General features: G+C 44.3%; 1 protein-coding gene across 2 annotated transcripts in view; it reads left to right on the top strand.

Moving 5' to 3' along the window:
* ETV6 (ETS variant transcription factor 6) overlaps positions 1–14,527 on the top strand; it is a 219,403-nt gene that overhangs the window by 14,095 nt on the left and 190,781 nt on the right. The window lies entirely within an intron of this gene.

The following is a 14,527-nucleotide window of genomic DNA, read 5'->3' as shown; positions in this document are numbered from 1 at the left end:
TAAGAATATAATAGATGCTTTAGGGATTTAGAATACTTGGATGAAGAGATAATGACCTCCCCATAAGCAAACTAGCATTCCTGTTCCCAAGTTCAGCAAAGCAGGGTTATGTGTTTAACTTGAACTTCTTTTTACATTCAGGTGTTGTAGCTGAAAATTGGTTCATCAATTTCTGCTGCTGTTGGATTTTAATGAGAACTCTCTTGTAACTAGGACACCATGCTTCTACTGTGTTTGCAGCTGCTGTGTTAAAAAACAACAACAACAACAAAAAACAAAAACAAAAACAGGTGTCTTTTATAATCTTCTGACTGGATCAGTTTGCCAGCCTGGCAGAGCCTTATTAATGTTGTTTTTATTTATTTATTTAGCCCCACGTAGGTCAGATACTGTCAAGAGGTGTTGATGAGCAGCATTAATGTGAGAGAAGATAGCAGCTATTTCTGGTGGAGGTTTCTGTTCAGAGAATCCATCTAAGAGTCTTATACCATAAAGACGGAGCTAAATAAAACCATTCAGGACATGAAACTCAGGGGAGAATAGCCAAAAGAAGGAGAGTGAATGAATAGTTCTGCCAAGTCACCTCTCTGTCATTCTTCAAAGGCCAGCTTAAAGCCAGCACTGCCACAACAGCCGTCCAGGACTATGGAAAGTGCATGATGACCGTTCTCTGGTCCTCGGTGCACTGATGGACTCAGCCACCGTTGCTCTGTTAGGCTACTGGATCGTAGGCTTCTTGAGGACAGATGTACTCTCTTCTTGGACCCACACCCAGTACCTCGTGCGCTGTTCTTTCTTCTCCATCCCGACTCGCGCTGTCTTCCTTCTGACCCAAGGATCTTCAGCTCCGTCTCATCTAGTTGTCTTAGCTCCACTCATGCACTTTCCAATCCAACCCAGAATAAGTCTTTGCAAACAGAACTTCGTCACACCAGTTTCTTCCTGACACTGAAGTTCAGGGTAAAACCCAGCTCTTTATCATGGCATGCAAAGCCCTGCACGACCTGCCTTTCTAGAATCATCTCCAGCCTCCCCCTCCACGTTATGTTCCAACCAACAACCTGCTGTTCTCCCAAGCCGCATAATGAACTTTTATGCCTGGAATCTTTTCCTGATCCTTTTTCTGCCCTGTAGCCAATTTGTCATCTGAAGCCTTCCTTGTTGCTGACAGGCACAGTGTTGAACATGCTGTGTTGAACATGCCTTTGTTATTTGCAATGATCCTGGTATAGTTTAATTGTTTATCATCCTCTAACTAGAGCTGAACATCCACTGAGAGCAGGAGTCTGATGGATTCATTTTTGTATTTTCCGCGTCCAGCATAGTGCCTGGCACAGAGAAGGTCCAGTGTATGTTAATTGAATAGAAGTTTTAAATCAGCAGGTATTTATTAAGTTTCCAGTATGGGATCAGTAGGTGCTAGGCAGGCCCTGATTGGTGTAGCTCAGTGGATGGAGTGCCACACTGAACCAAAGGGTCCCCAGTTCAATTCCCAGTCAGGGCACATGCCAGGATTATGGGCCAGGTCCACAGTTGGGGGTGCTCGAGAGGCAGCCACACACTGATGTTTCTCTCCCCCTCTCCCTCCTTTCCCTTCCCCTCTCTAAAAATAAATAAAATATATGTATATATTTTTTAAAGAAAAATATAAGATGAAGACCTTACACAGTTGAAATCCTGGGCAAATGCCCTTGGAAGATAGAGAGAGGAAGAAAGGCAAAGGAAGAAACATCTCATTGTTGTTGCCATGTCAGGATGACATGTCAGGGCTAACCACACTGCCACCCCCAACACTGAGGTGTTCTGTGGGCTCAAGCACTGAATATGCATGTGCACACGTAACACCCATTCATTCTTTACCATTTGATTGCCCACCTTCCAGAGAGGAACACAGAAAGCTGGAGAAGAGGCTTGAGAACCTTTAGGCCAGATGCATAAGAAGCATGACAGCCCAAAATGAATGAACTTCATTATGTGTCCATCTTTCTCTTGACTGGGCTCAAGAGGCCTCCTCCACGAGGGAGAGGGAGCTGATGGCTGTGTGTTGCAGCTATGTGCAGTTGGAACATGGCTAGCTGGGTGACTCTGAGAACCAGTGGCCTGTCACCACTGTGGGACTACCAGTTCCCCTACCTCATTCCTCTGCTAGCCGATCGGTAGAGATAACTTGCAAGAGCATCACAGCTTTCTGAGCCTTCTTTGACATCTGCAATGGCCTTTCCAAGTCTGCAATTACCTTTCATGTGGATCACCTCTTTTCAACCTTCTCCTTCAAACCCCATGTTCTCTTCTGCCCTTATGTGCAATGATGATCTCCTTGGACTTATTATTCCACTCCCAGGGTCTTGCCCTGGAGGACTAAATTAGTGAGAATGAGCATACCACAGGACTAGAAACACAACTCAGAGTCGCGTCTAGTGGATGGTATGGCTGCCTTAACATTTCTGTGTACAGTGGACAACTCAATTCTGTTTGCTTAAAGAGGAGACTGTTGGGGGAGTGTATTGGGGTTATGAACCATCTGGTAAGTATGAAATGGGCCAATGGGGAGAAGTCAGGTATTTTGAGATAGAAGCAGATGTACCTGGACCTTTCACATAAACCCCAATGGCTCATTTTTGCCTTACTCTTGTTGCTGTTGGTGTCGAGCAGGGATCTGGAGCATCAGGATATATCCTGAACCCAACCAGACCCCAGCAAGGGATTTTTCACAATTCTTCCTACACTGACATCTGCCAGGTTTTCCTGGCCATCTGACAGGGGCTGTCTTGTCCAGACCCACACTATAGCTGCCTGGCAGCCCTGCTGGCCTTGATGTCATCTTGGCTACAGGTGGGTTGTCCCCACATTCCTTTACCGTAGTCCTTTCTGTCTTCTCAGGGGGCCAAGGTTACCTTTGCCCCTCTCAGATAGGATCCAAGAGGGGTTGTGTGGCATGTTGGGAGTTGTTACAGAAATGCTAGTGTAAGCCATCGAGGGGGACAGTGAAGCAGAGGTCCACATGTTCCCAGTGAAAGTATGCACTGATGAAACTGCTGAGGTGGGGGTGGCCTCCAAGGGTGTGCCCTCTTATGAACTCAGCTCATATACCTCATACTTGGACAATGTGCTGTTGTCAAATTTCCTCCCACTGTTGCCGTCTTTGCCCAGCATGTCCACCACCAGCACTGTTGATATAGAGGCCATTTCCTTCCCTGTCCACTTCCTCTCTCTCTCTTCTTGCCTTACCACATCCAGTGATAAGCTGACTGTTCAGGGAACGTGGGGGCTTAGCACTGATGGGAATTAAGGTTCCTGACAATTGGGGTATCACAAGCTAATCTTGGGACTGCCCCCATTTAGTTCTGGGAGGAATTATGATCCTAGTTCTAGTAACCTGCTTAAGAATAAAATTTGAAGCTCGATGACTCTATTAGGCTATCAGTCATTGTTTTCACTTGAAGTTGCTTAAAAACTGACCCGCCTAGGAGAAAATTTCTTAACGAGCTGTTGAAATATAAATAGGAGTGGAATAATAAGTGTCCGTGCAGAAGTTATCATATTTTCCAAACCCTACATTGTGGTGTGCAATCTGATAAAGGACTTTCCACTGTTCTTCATTTATGTGGCAAGCATTACCAAAAAAAGGGGGGGGGGTGCTGTTATATATTAGCAATTACTTTTATTGAAAATACGGTTCCATGAAGTCAGGGTTGGTGAGGAATAACTTTGGTTCTAACCAGTCTTCAGTGGGCAAGGGTAACCAGACCCTGGTTTTTTTCTGAACTTCCTCCATTTTTCTGAGTCCTGGCTGGTGTTGAAGAAGGACTCCTTAGTATATTTGTCTTTCTTCTGGATAAAAGTTGCAAGGACACTTAAGCCTTATGCTTCAGGGCAGAATCTGATCACAATTTGAGATCGGGAAGAAATTTTTCCCCTGTGGTATCGGATTGCACAGCTGCCCAGCCAGGTGTGCTCCTGTGTGTGTGTGTTGAACAAGCACACACCTCCTCCCTGGCCATCTTCAGAGCAGGATGTGAGACCTCCTGGGCCAGTGGCCTAATCCCTTTGGCAAGCCCTGCACTCTGAGATGGAAGGCAGCTCCTGCACTTGGCTTTCCTCCAGGTGCTCTGTGTTGAACTCAGAGCCGTGTCTTCAAACCCCACGACTCTTTGCAGTTCTCACTTTGTGGGAGATGTGACACTGGGTCTGCGTGGATACACACCCACACAAGCTTGCACACACATCTTTAAAGAATTTTTTGTAAACTCACTTCCCATTTGCTGGGCTTTACTTTAGTTCCCACACTACATCAAACCCATATGCAGTCCCAGAACATCAAAATGCTGTTCACAACTAATAGTAGAAGTCTGTAACAGAAGGCTCGCAGCTGCCACTCTCAACTTGGTGTTGTAAGTGACTTCGAAGTCTGAACTAATAGAAGTTGGGAAGGGGGCTGATGGTCGGGGTCTCTCTCTCTCCCTCCCTCCCTCCCCTTCCTTCTCCCTCCCCCTTTGCTTTCTTTCTCTTGCCTTCTCTCTTTCCTTCCTCCTTTCCTTTTTTCCTCCCTCCCTCCCTCCCTTCCTTCTTTCCTTCCTTCCTTCCTTCCGGCTCTACCTGTGCCACCTCTTGTGCGATAGGATTATTACCAGTGATTCCCAGGCTTACCTGCCTGCTTTTCTTCCTTTGCATCTCTGTCTCCTGTGGTGCACAACTTCCTTCTGTCTCTAAGTATTAGCCTACTTAGTTTTACCGTTCACTTCCAGACCTCTCTTTTAGTTTCCTCCTCAGTTTTCTTTTCCTTCCTCCTGTGTAAAGATATTTGGGGGAATCTTTTCCTTCATTGTTAAAATAAAATTAATTTGTTTCTCCTTCAATTCATCATGTACTCATTCATAGCACCCAAATGGAAACCATTGCCCTTTAGCACACAATGTCTGGCTGAACCTTTAAAGTAAGATGTGCTGAAGTGAGTCTCCAAAAACATACCTGCTCTGGCCGGAGGGCTGTGGGCTCTGATACCCCAGCCGCTACGCGCTCCTTTTCACACCATTTCTTGCCTTTCTCTCTGCTTTCTGATAATGCTGCTACAATTGCATTCCTTCCCCAAATGACTGAGGACTTAATAGTTAACCTTGCTTTTCATTTTGTACTTTGTTGTTTCCTTCTGACCTTTAAGTTTTTCTTGTTCTTGGGGGTATGCTGATATTCCTGTTAATTAAAGATTATAGCAGTTTTCATTACCTAAATTTGCTAAGTGGACATGATAATATTCAGTACTTACTTATATCTGGTACACCCATCGGAAATAGGGGAAGGAAAGTAAATTTTTGGCAGCTTTTGATATAATGATAGTTCTAACTTATAATAATTGAAAAATGTCCATGTGATTATTATAGTGTAAAAGCTTAAAAGTTACTCTTTTCTCTGTTATTTATATATGTCCTGCTGAGCTTGGGTAAGCAACCCAGTTTCAGACTAAATGTCTGACTATTGCAGACAGTGGCCTTAGAACTTGTAATTATTGTTTTAATTTCAACAACTAATAATTTAATTTCTGTATGTTAAGACTTCTAATGTTTATGATATGTTACTAGGCAATATTAGTCTATTGGCAATATAATTTTCTCATTTTATGGCAGAGTTTGTAATATTTGCTGTGCTATATTTAAGTAGTGAAATTGCATTCCTTTAAATAGGCTTTCCTATTCAGACTTTTACTGAGATAGCCATATTCTTTGACCCTTTATTACTACCCATGTGTAAGATTTTTCTGTAAAAGGGCAGTTTTGTCCTGTTTACAATATACCATGTTCTGGGAATAGATGGAGGGAATTCTGTTTGACTCATACCCCACCAAAGAGCAACATCACTTAGGAATGAAGGCTGAGAACTTCCCACTCTTCTAAAAATAATGGGGAGAAGAGTTAGGGAGGTGGCTCATAGGATCAGCTGCAAATGATTCCCTCTTTGTAAATGAGAAATAGGCTTTGATAGCTTTAATGTGGTCAGGCGAGTAGGTGAAATTTTATGCCACCTAAAGCATGACACTTCTATAAGTGTTACACCTCAAAATTTGCCTTGTAGGGTTCAAAACGTGTTCTTTTCAGGATTTTAATTATTTATGATAAAACAAAGAGCCACTAACATTTTATTAAAATCCTGTAGACTTTTTGGAGTGGGATGGGTGGAGGGAGCAGGGTCTGTGGGTTGTTCTTGCTTTCCTTATGCATTTGCTCTTAAGAAGTGATGAGAACAACCGGAACCTTAAAGGTTATTGTGCAGCTCTCTTTCCTAGAACAGGGATCCTCTACCCCTGACTTGTATCCCTGTGGTTCTTCCTACAGAGGAGAGGAGAGAGCTGTTGATTTTTTATTTATTTATTTTTTTAACTCAGCATTAGCCTCCACAGCAATTCCAAAACAACAAGGATTCATCAGTTCAGCCTGGGAGTCCTGTGGGGCTGAGTGGCTGGGATTCCAGCTCCAGACTGCTGTAGTCTGAGAGTTATTTAGGAGGGGCCCGGGTCTGAAGCTTTGTGTCTCTGACTCTTTCATGAAAGCTCGGTGTGCTGTACAGGGCTCCGGGTCTCCGGTCACAGTGGTAAGGGATCAGAACGGGAGGCATCCATGAAGTCTGTCCAATCCGTTGTGACTGCTGAACACTTGTAATTCAGGAGATAGTCATTAGAGTAACTAATCAACTAGAATTTATACATGTACAGCTACAGGAATTTCAGACTGAGGCCCTAACTAGAATCCAGGGCTTCTAATTCCCAGCTAACTTGATGATTTTTGACTCAGTAGTTGGCTTTATTTACTTTAGGCTATATTTTCAAAATAATAGATCAGTTTAAGTCGAAACCTTCTGATTCATTTTTTTAAAAATTTTGTTTTGTTTTTTAATCAAGCAGGTGAACTGAGTGAACACATGTACTTTTCAGTCAGGTGTTTTGGTCATGTAAAGAAAACCACAAATTCAGAAGGTCTTGAATGCTTCATGTTTGGATCTTTTAAAAAATTCAGAATGAGTTAAGGATGGCGGAGTAGGAAATAGGCCATACACATAACATACCCTTGGCTCCCTGTCCCACCACCTGCCCACGCTTTGGGTGTCGCAGAGGTCATATTAAGGTGAGAGGTTAGTTCTGGCCCCGACTACTCTCTTTCCTTCTGGTAAAAAACTAGGATCACAAAGTTTTTATTTTACAGTGCACTTGGACTATGAAAAGGAACCAACTTCCAACCCAAACTGAATCGCCTGTGAGATCCTATTAAACAGCGAATGCCCTGAAAACCAGTGTATGAAAATGCTTTTCTAGGAGGAGCTCAAAGCATTTCATCCTCCAAAAAAAAATCTATCTGCTCGCACTTAGATTGTTCAAAGGCAGATGGTAGGCAATTGAAACTGAGAGGCAAGCTGGCAAAAGGAAAAATAAAGCCACAAATATCTGTACATGAAGGTGATCTACGCTCTTGCCAAACCCCCTCCGAACTTCGTTAACACAGCAGTGTAGCAATTAAGTAACATGGGAACTCAGATTCATATGGCTAATACAATTGTCCTCTGTTAATGGGGTGAAACAACGCTTGCCTATAATATACAGTGCTGTTTACCAAAATGCAGAGTGAAGGAGAGTTAGGAGGGAAGCAGCAGAGTAGCCCATAAACCATGCCACCCGTAGCAGACAGCCGCCTTATTGAAATCTCACTGACCCGAGCCACACGTTAATTGCGGGTGTCCTGGGTATGAAATGTTTGCTGTTACAGAGTTGCCCTGTCTTAAGGAAAGGGGCCAGTCAGCAGTAGTGAGCTTCAGATTGGAAGTCAAATGTCCTCGGGGTGAGGGATGGAAGGTGGTCAGCATATCCACTCAGGAGCCTGGTTGAGTCAGTCCATAGCTGTGGCTTTGGGGGCAGCCCTGAATTAGGCAGGAGGGAAAGTGATTGCCATGTTACTGCTGTGGGAAGGCTGTGCAATGTGGAAGTCCTTCTCCATTCCCTCCGCCTTTTTCCTGACTGAAGGACGTTCAGACTTTAAAATTTGGCACTTCTCACTAACTTTGAACTTGAACATCCAGCGACAGAAGGGAAAGGGAGTGTTTCAGCTGCGAGAGCTGGGTATTTGTGTGGCTCCGACGGAGCCAAGCTGTGGCGTTGTGATGGTGTGCGCAGGAGAGGGTGTTGGTCCAGACTGTGGAAGGGGCAGCTTTCTGAGCAGCGGGGCATGGTGAGCAAGGAGGGCCGTGGCGGGGCAGGACGTGACAGGAGTTTACAGTGCTGAGGAGCACTCTGGGGATGTCTGTGAGGGAAGAAATCTGGATGGCTGTAGAGTCTGGGCTGATGCAGGAGAGCAGCTAGTACTGCCCACGGAAGAAAAGAAAGGCTGTCTTAGTATCAAAAGGAAGCCACTGTTAAGATCTGAAACCTTTTGCTGCCTAAGTGGCTGAAGGAAGACCTGGAAGGATTCAACATATTTCGAAATGGCAGTTAAATCAAGTCTCAACCTTGAACTTTTTAGTCATATAAATCTCAAATGTGGGGTGTTTGAGGAGTAATGATTAGAGAAAAAGTATGTTGGATGCATAAACACATTCCTTCAAAAGTCAATGTTTTTTTCCACTCAAGCTCTTCAAATGTTACAGTTGTAGTTACCCCAAATACATCAGTTTATGTCTTCCATAGGAAACCTTCCATAGGAAAGCTTGTCTCATTTTATCACCATCACCATTTTCCATTGTTTTCTTGCTTAATGGTCCCGTTTTTGATTCTGGCCAGATTATGCCAGTGGCTATTGTTAGAATGGTCTTTTCCCTTTTCCCCAGCCGAGTCAGCTGATGTCCCATGGTCTCCAAACTGGGAGTTGGCAGTGCTTCACTACTGTCGTGAGCGCACTTCAGTAATGACACTCAGGAATGGAATGGCCATGCTGTGGAATTTGGTTGAAGCGAGCATCGTATTTATTCCTCTGCTAATGCAACTCTATCTCGGAGAATTTTTCTGTACCCAGAAGGAATGGCCTCCATGCCCCCTTCCTCTAAAAGGTACAAGTTAACGGTTATGCATATTTAGATACTGTTTACCTTGGGGGTCTTGTAAGGACAATGCCAGGAATCCGGCAAACAATAAAGAGTGTGTTCGCACGTGGCCAGATCATTAGCTTCCTTCCTTTTTCGCCTGATTTTTGGGAAGTCCTTGCTTGTTCGTCCCATAGGCCAGGGGACGTAGCCATATAAAATGCCAGAGGATGTTCAAAAGGGCAAGCGGAGGAAGAGGGAAAGCAGGAATTCTGGGCCAGAGAGCAGATGGCCGGCCAGTGACCTAGGAAGGGATGCTCAGGCTTTTAAAAGTGAAAAAGAGTAATTTCTTTTGTGCATGGTTTTCATGAAGTGATGCCAGTGCTCCACGTTGGAGAGTTCCAAAAGTGGTCCTAGGTGCCTGCCCTCAAGGGTTTACAATCCAAAGAGGAGACAGTGTTTTTAACGTAATAACAGTGTGCGGAAAACAGCCGGAGAAAATGGAGACACCCTTTGGTTTGGCACCTTCTGCGGCCCGGCTGAAGTGTGTGCTGTGGCTCAGGGCCTAGGGGATTTTTTTAGGTTTGTTTTTGATGTTTTCCCCACGATGACCTGGTTGTGCAACCCTGCATTTGGAAGCCAGCTGCTTCCTGCCCCTCTTTTCCAGGAGAGCATGATTGTCCATCCTCCTGGAGTGATGATGGACTTGGGGGGGTGGGGAGGGAGACAGCTTGGCTGTCATTGCTTCCATGTCCTCCAGGAGTCAGGAGCCAAGTCCTGATGGCCGTGTCCCTGCTTCGCTAAGCATGGTGGGGAACCTGGTGGTAATCTGATGAAAGCCATAGCCCTCCTAATGTGGGAGGGAAGCTGCAGCCCCCAGTGAGCACTTACGGAAGGCTCGGATTGCATTATGGGCTGTGTAGGTGCTGCTAGGCCTTCATTCAGTTCCCTAGGACGGGCCTTACCTCTTTGCACACATTTATTTATTTATGTATAAATTTTTGTGTTGTCTTTTTTCTCATTACCATTTAATCCCTTTATACCCTCCTTCCCCCAGGAGTCACCACACTATTGTCCATGTCCATGAGTCCTTTTTCCTTTTTGCTTGATCCCTCCATCCCGTAACCTCCCCACCTTACCTGTCATCCTGCTCTCTACCTATAAGTCTGTTTCTGCTTTGCTTGTTAGTTCAGTTTGTTCGTTAGATTCCACACTTGAGTGAAATCATATGGTATTTGTCTTTCTCTGACTGGCTCATTTCACTTAGCATAATGTTCTCCAGGCCTATCCATACTGTCACAAAGGGTAAAACTTTCTTCTTTCTTATGGCCAAGTAGTATTCGGTTATGTAAGTGTCCCATAGTTGTTTTATCCACTCATCTACTGATGGACACTTGGGCTGCTTCCATATCTTGGCAATTGTAAATAATGCTGCAATGAACATAGGTGTGCTTATGTTCTTTCAAATTAGTGTTTTGGGTTCCTTTGGATATATTGCCAGAAGTGGGGTTGCTGGGTTAAAAGGCAGATTCATTTTTAATTTGTTGAGGAAACTCCATACTGTTTTCCAAAGTGGCAACATCAGTCTGCATTCCCACCAGCAGTGCAAAAGGGTTCCCCTTTCTTCACATATCTATTTATATTATTATTTTTTATTCCTCACCTGAGGACATGTTTATTGGTTTCAGAGAGAAGGGGAGGAAGAGACAGAGTGAGCACGAGAGAGAAACATCGAACTGTTGTCTCCTGTATGTGCCCTGACCGGGACTGAACCCACAACCCTTTGTTGTATGGGCTGCCGCTCCAGCTGACGGTGCCACCCAGTCAGGGCTGCGTGCATGTATTTATTCATTGTAATAGACCTAATAGTTGCCGCAGGTGTGAGCCTGCTTCTCTGACCTGCAGAAATATATTACCACCAGGATGGTTTTTGCCCCAAAGCACCTGTAGCTCCCAGGTATTTCTACATTGATCTCCAGAATTACCCAGAAGGCATTTAGAGAGGACTTTGTAGACATCACCATTTGTACTTCTGCTCTAACAGGTAGAAATAAAGCAAGCAAGCAAACAAACAAAAGGCTCTTGGAAGTCCTTTAGTCATAGTAATACATATTTGAAAAGTATTATAAATTACTAACTGGGGCATCTGTACATTTCAGACCTTTGAAAAACTCAGTCTCTCAAAGTCATGATACAGCCCTCCAAAATCAGTGCATCTTATACATTCAAAGGAAACGATAATTTGAAGCTAATACATGGAACTTCTTTCTTCTTTAAAAAAAACTAGGTAAGGTGGAACTGTTTATACCTAGAAATGGTTAAATGAAATAAAACGGTAAAGAAAAAGTCCTTGAAGGCAACTTGAAGGTTCCTATCTCGTTCCTTGCCCTGCGTTTCTTGCTGCAGTCGATGGCTGTGTTTGTGCCGCTTTCCTTGTTAGTTTGCACTGGGCCCGGGCTGGGTGATGGCTTTGCAGATGGCTGCCGACACTCAGCAGGGACTTCAGGTCCAACAAAGCGATGTGATGGAGCACACGAGCTCTCTGCCTTTTTCTTAGTCTCCTCTTAGCTTGGAAATGCAGGAGCTCCGTCTGCCTCTCCCTGCCCCCAGTCATCATTCTTTCCAAAACTGCTCCAATAACTACTGCCTGTTGTTCTCAGGTGAACGCCCAGCTCACCCTGACAAGGCCGTGATGCCCTGTGTGATCTGGCCTTGCTTACTGCTCTGGCCCTGTCCCTCGCCTCTTACCCCCAGACTCCCTTTACCAAAACCAGTGCCTCAGAACTCTACAGAGGTACCATCTTTGCACCTCCCAGTCATTGCATAGGCCATTCCCTGTTCCCAAAACACATCTTCCTTCTCCCAACCACCCTCCTTCTCCTACTCGTCCTCAGGTCTGGCCCCCAGGAGCCTCTTCCTGAGTCTGGGTGAGGTGTCCCTCTTCTGAATCCTCTCCTGCACCCTCATAAAAGCCATTTTGAAACTTCTGCCACGTGATCTTGTAATTGCCTGTTTCTATCCATCCCTTGACAATAAGCTCATTAAGTTAGGGCCCACCTTGGTTTTGTGGCCTGGACCACAGTGCTGGACATAGAGTTGGTGCTCCATAAATACTTGCTGAACGGAGGAACCTGCAGAAAACTGAATGTGGTCTTTGATTAATCCTGTCTGACTGTTAGCTGGGGGTATTGTGGATCTGCAGCATTGTCAGATGAAGTCGGGTTGTTAAGAAGTTTGCTTATGCGGAGAACAACACAGAGTTTTTACTTGTAGTTGTCAGTTCGGAATCTTCAGTCGTACGTGAGCTGCAGCAGTTTGGTTTTTAAATTGAGTTTCTGCTTATTATTAAATGTGAACCACATCAACGAAAGGAAGATCTCCCTGTCATTTTCTCCTCCCCATGAAGACAGTGTGGTTTGCTTGCATGTTCCTGAAAGACAGGAAAAGCGATCACAGATCAATTCTAGTTGTTGCCTCTGAAAAAAAGAGGAAGATAGATGGGCCTGGCTTTGTGAGGAAACTTTTCTCTCTCCCCTCACACCCTTTCTCTGCCAGTAATTATGAAGCTGAACTGAAGTGCCACTAAGAATCCAAGTTCTTTCTTGGCTCTGTGTAAGAGAGCATAATGTGTATATCTAGATTACTTGGAAATATAGGGGTGGGAAAAAGTAGGTTTACAGTTGTGAATACATGAAACAGAGTTTATTCTTGTATTATTTATTTATTCCTGCATTATTTATTTGCATGACAACTATAAACCTACTTTTGCCCTCCCTTGTATACATGGGTACATATGTACATGCTTACACCCATGCATCTGCCTTTGACCTGACGTGGTGGTCCTACATGAAGACCTGTTTCTTTTCCATAGGAAGGCGGACAGCTGGACTGAAGTTTCTTTGAATCTGTCTTGATTAGTTTACTAGGATGGAGCTAACGTAGTATGCATGGGATACGGAGTCTGATCACTCGGATTAACTGAACAAATACTGAACACCTATGACGTGTAATGGGGCCAGTGTAGTGCCACTTACTCTGTAACTCTAGGGGACAAATCATCTACCTCTTTAAACTTCCCATTTCTTCACTGTAAAATCAGGATAGGGACACCTACATAGGGTTGCTGTGAGGATGGTAACACATGCTTTATAGGGTTACTAAGAGCATCTACTGTATTCATGTTTGCCCATTCCACCTGACATACACCTCTTCATTCTTGACATCTCTCGGTGTAGTTACCCAGCCCTTTCTGACCCCCGGTGGCAGAGGAGGCGCTCCCCTCAGTGCTCCACAGCCCCTTGTGCAGTCTGCTGGGCACTTCGCTCCCCACTGTAAGCATCGTTTGCTTTGGTGCCTCTACCAGGGCAAGACTCTTCTTGCTGAAGAGCCATATTGTGCCCATCTCTGTAATCCCAGTGCCCAGCACATGACACTTGATACGTATTTGCTCCTGAATAAATTGAAGAACAAGGTTTATGAATGACCAACTACCACACTTAGCATTTCATTGCTATGAGAACTCTGGGCAAGAAGATAGAACAAGAAGAGAGTGCTTTGAGGCTCTGGAAGTTGAAAGAGATCCTGACGTACTGACTCCTATTGTAAGGTTGTAAATGTGTGCTGCATTTTATCATGGATGCTGAGAAACTACCCAGGTCTGTTTGATCAGACGTGAAGGCGAAGAAACTTCTTGAGGTCAGGGAGGAAGTCTACTTGTGAGTTTAATCTTGAGGTTAGAAAATGTGTCATTAGTTGGCAAAACCACCAGCTCTATCTAGGTGGTTGGCAGTTAGAGGCTCATTCTGATTGCTTTATGCCTTGTTCTCTGCAGTTCACACGGCAGTACCTTCTTCCCCTCCCAGAAGGAAGTTATGATTCTCCTCTTGAAATTGCCTTTTTTCCTGCTCCGATCAGACATTTTTGTTGTTGTTGTCTATATAAATTAGATCATTAGTGTGAACCATTAAGACATTTGGGTTGAAAAGAAATGTTATGTCCATTGTGGGGGGCTATAAAAGTCTTCAACACAGCCTGAATGTGTAGGAAATAAGGGGTAAGCACTTTTGGGAAGAGATCATGCCTTGAAGGATTATTTTTTCCCCTTCACCCCCTTTTGGCTCTCAGCATTGAATTCAAAGTAAGGTCAGATTGTTGTGTGAAAAGAAACAGCTACTTGTAGCAGTTGTGTGCAGTGTTCTAGGTAGAGTAGGTTCTTGGTGCTTGATGAATGAGTGAGTGAATGGATGGATTGTTGCGTTTTTCAGAGCAAACATTTCTGAGTGAAGTTTGGTAATTCTTCCCACAGAATACCCTTTCATCCCTCCCTAGTTTCTACAGACTGGGGTGATAGAGTGATCTTTTTTCCTCCTTCCTTATGAGACTGCCGCAAAGTTCACTTAGGGCATGTTCAAGGATCTTGCTGTCCCTCCAATCTATAAATAAATACTTTAAAATGGGGCCATCATGGGCTTTGACTATATTTATTCTTGTCACTCTTGTTCTTCTCTCCTCTCACAGAGAAATAAATGGATTT

This window comes from Phyllostomus hastatus, unplaced genomic scaffold (genome assembly GCF_019186645.2).
Source record: "Phyllostomus hastatus isolate PE091 unplaced genomic scaffold, TTU_PhHast_1.1 phas_scaffold_93, whole genome shotgun sequence".
In the NCBI taxonomy this organism is placed as follows: domain Eukaryota; kingdom Metazoa; phylum Chordata; class Mammalia; order Chiroptera; family Phyllostomidae; genus Phyllostomus; species Phyllostomus hastatus.
Note: the sequence above shows the minus strand (reverse complement) of the source record. Positions and strands in the feature narration are given on the sequence as shown.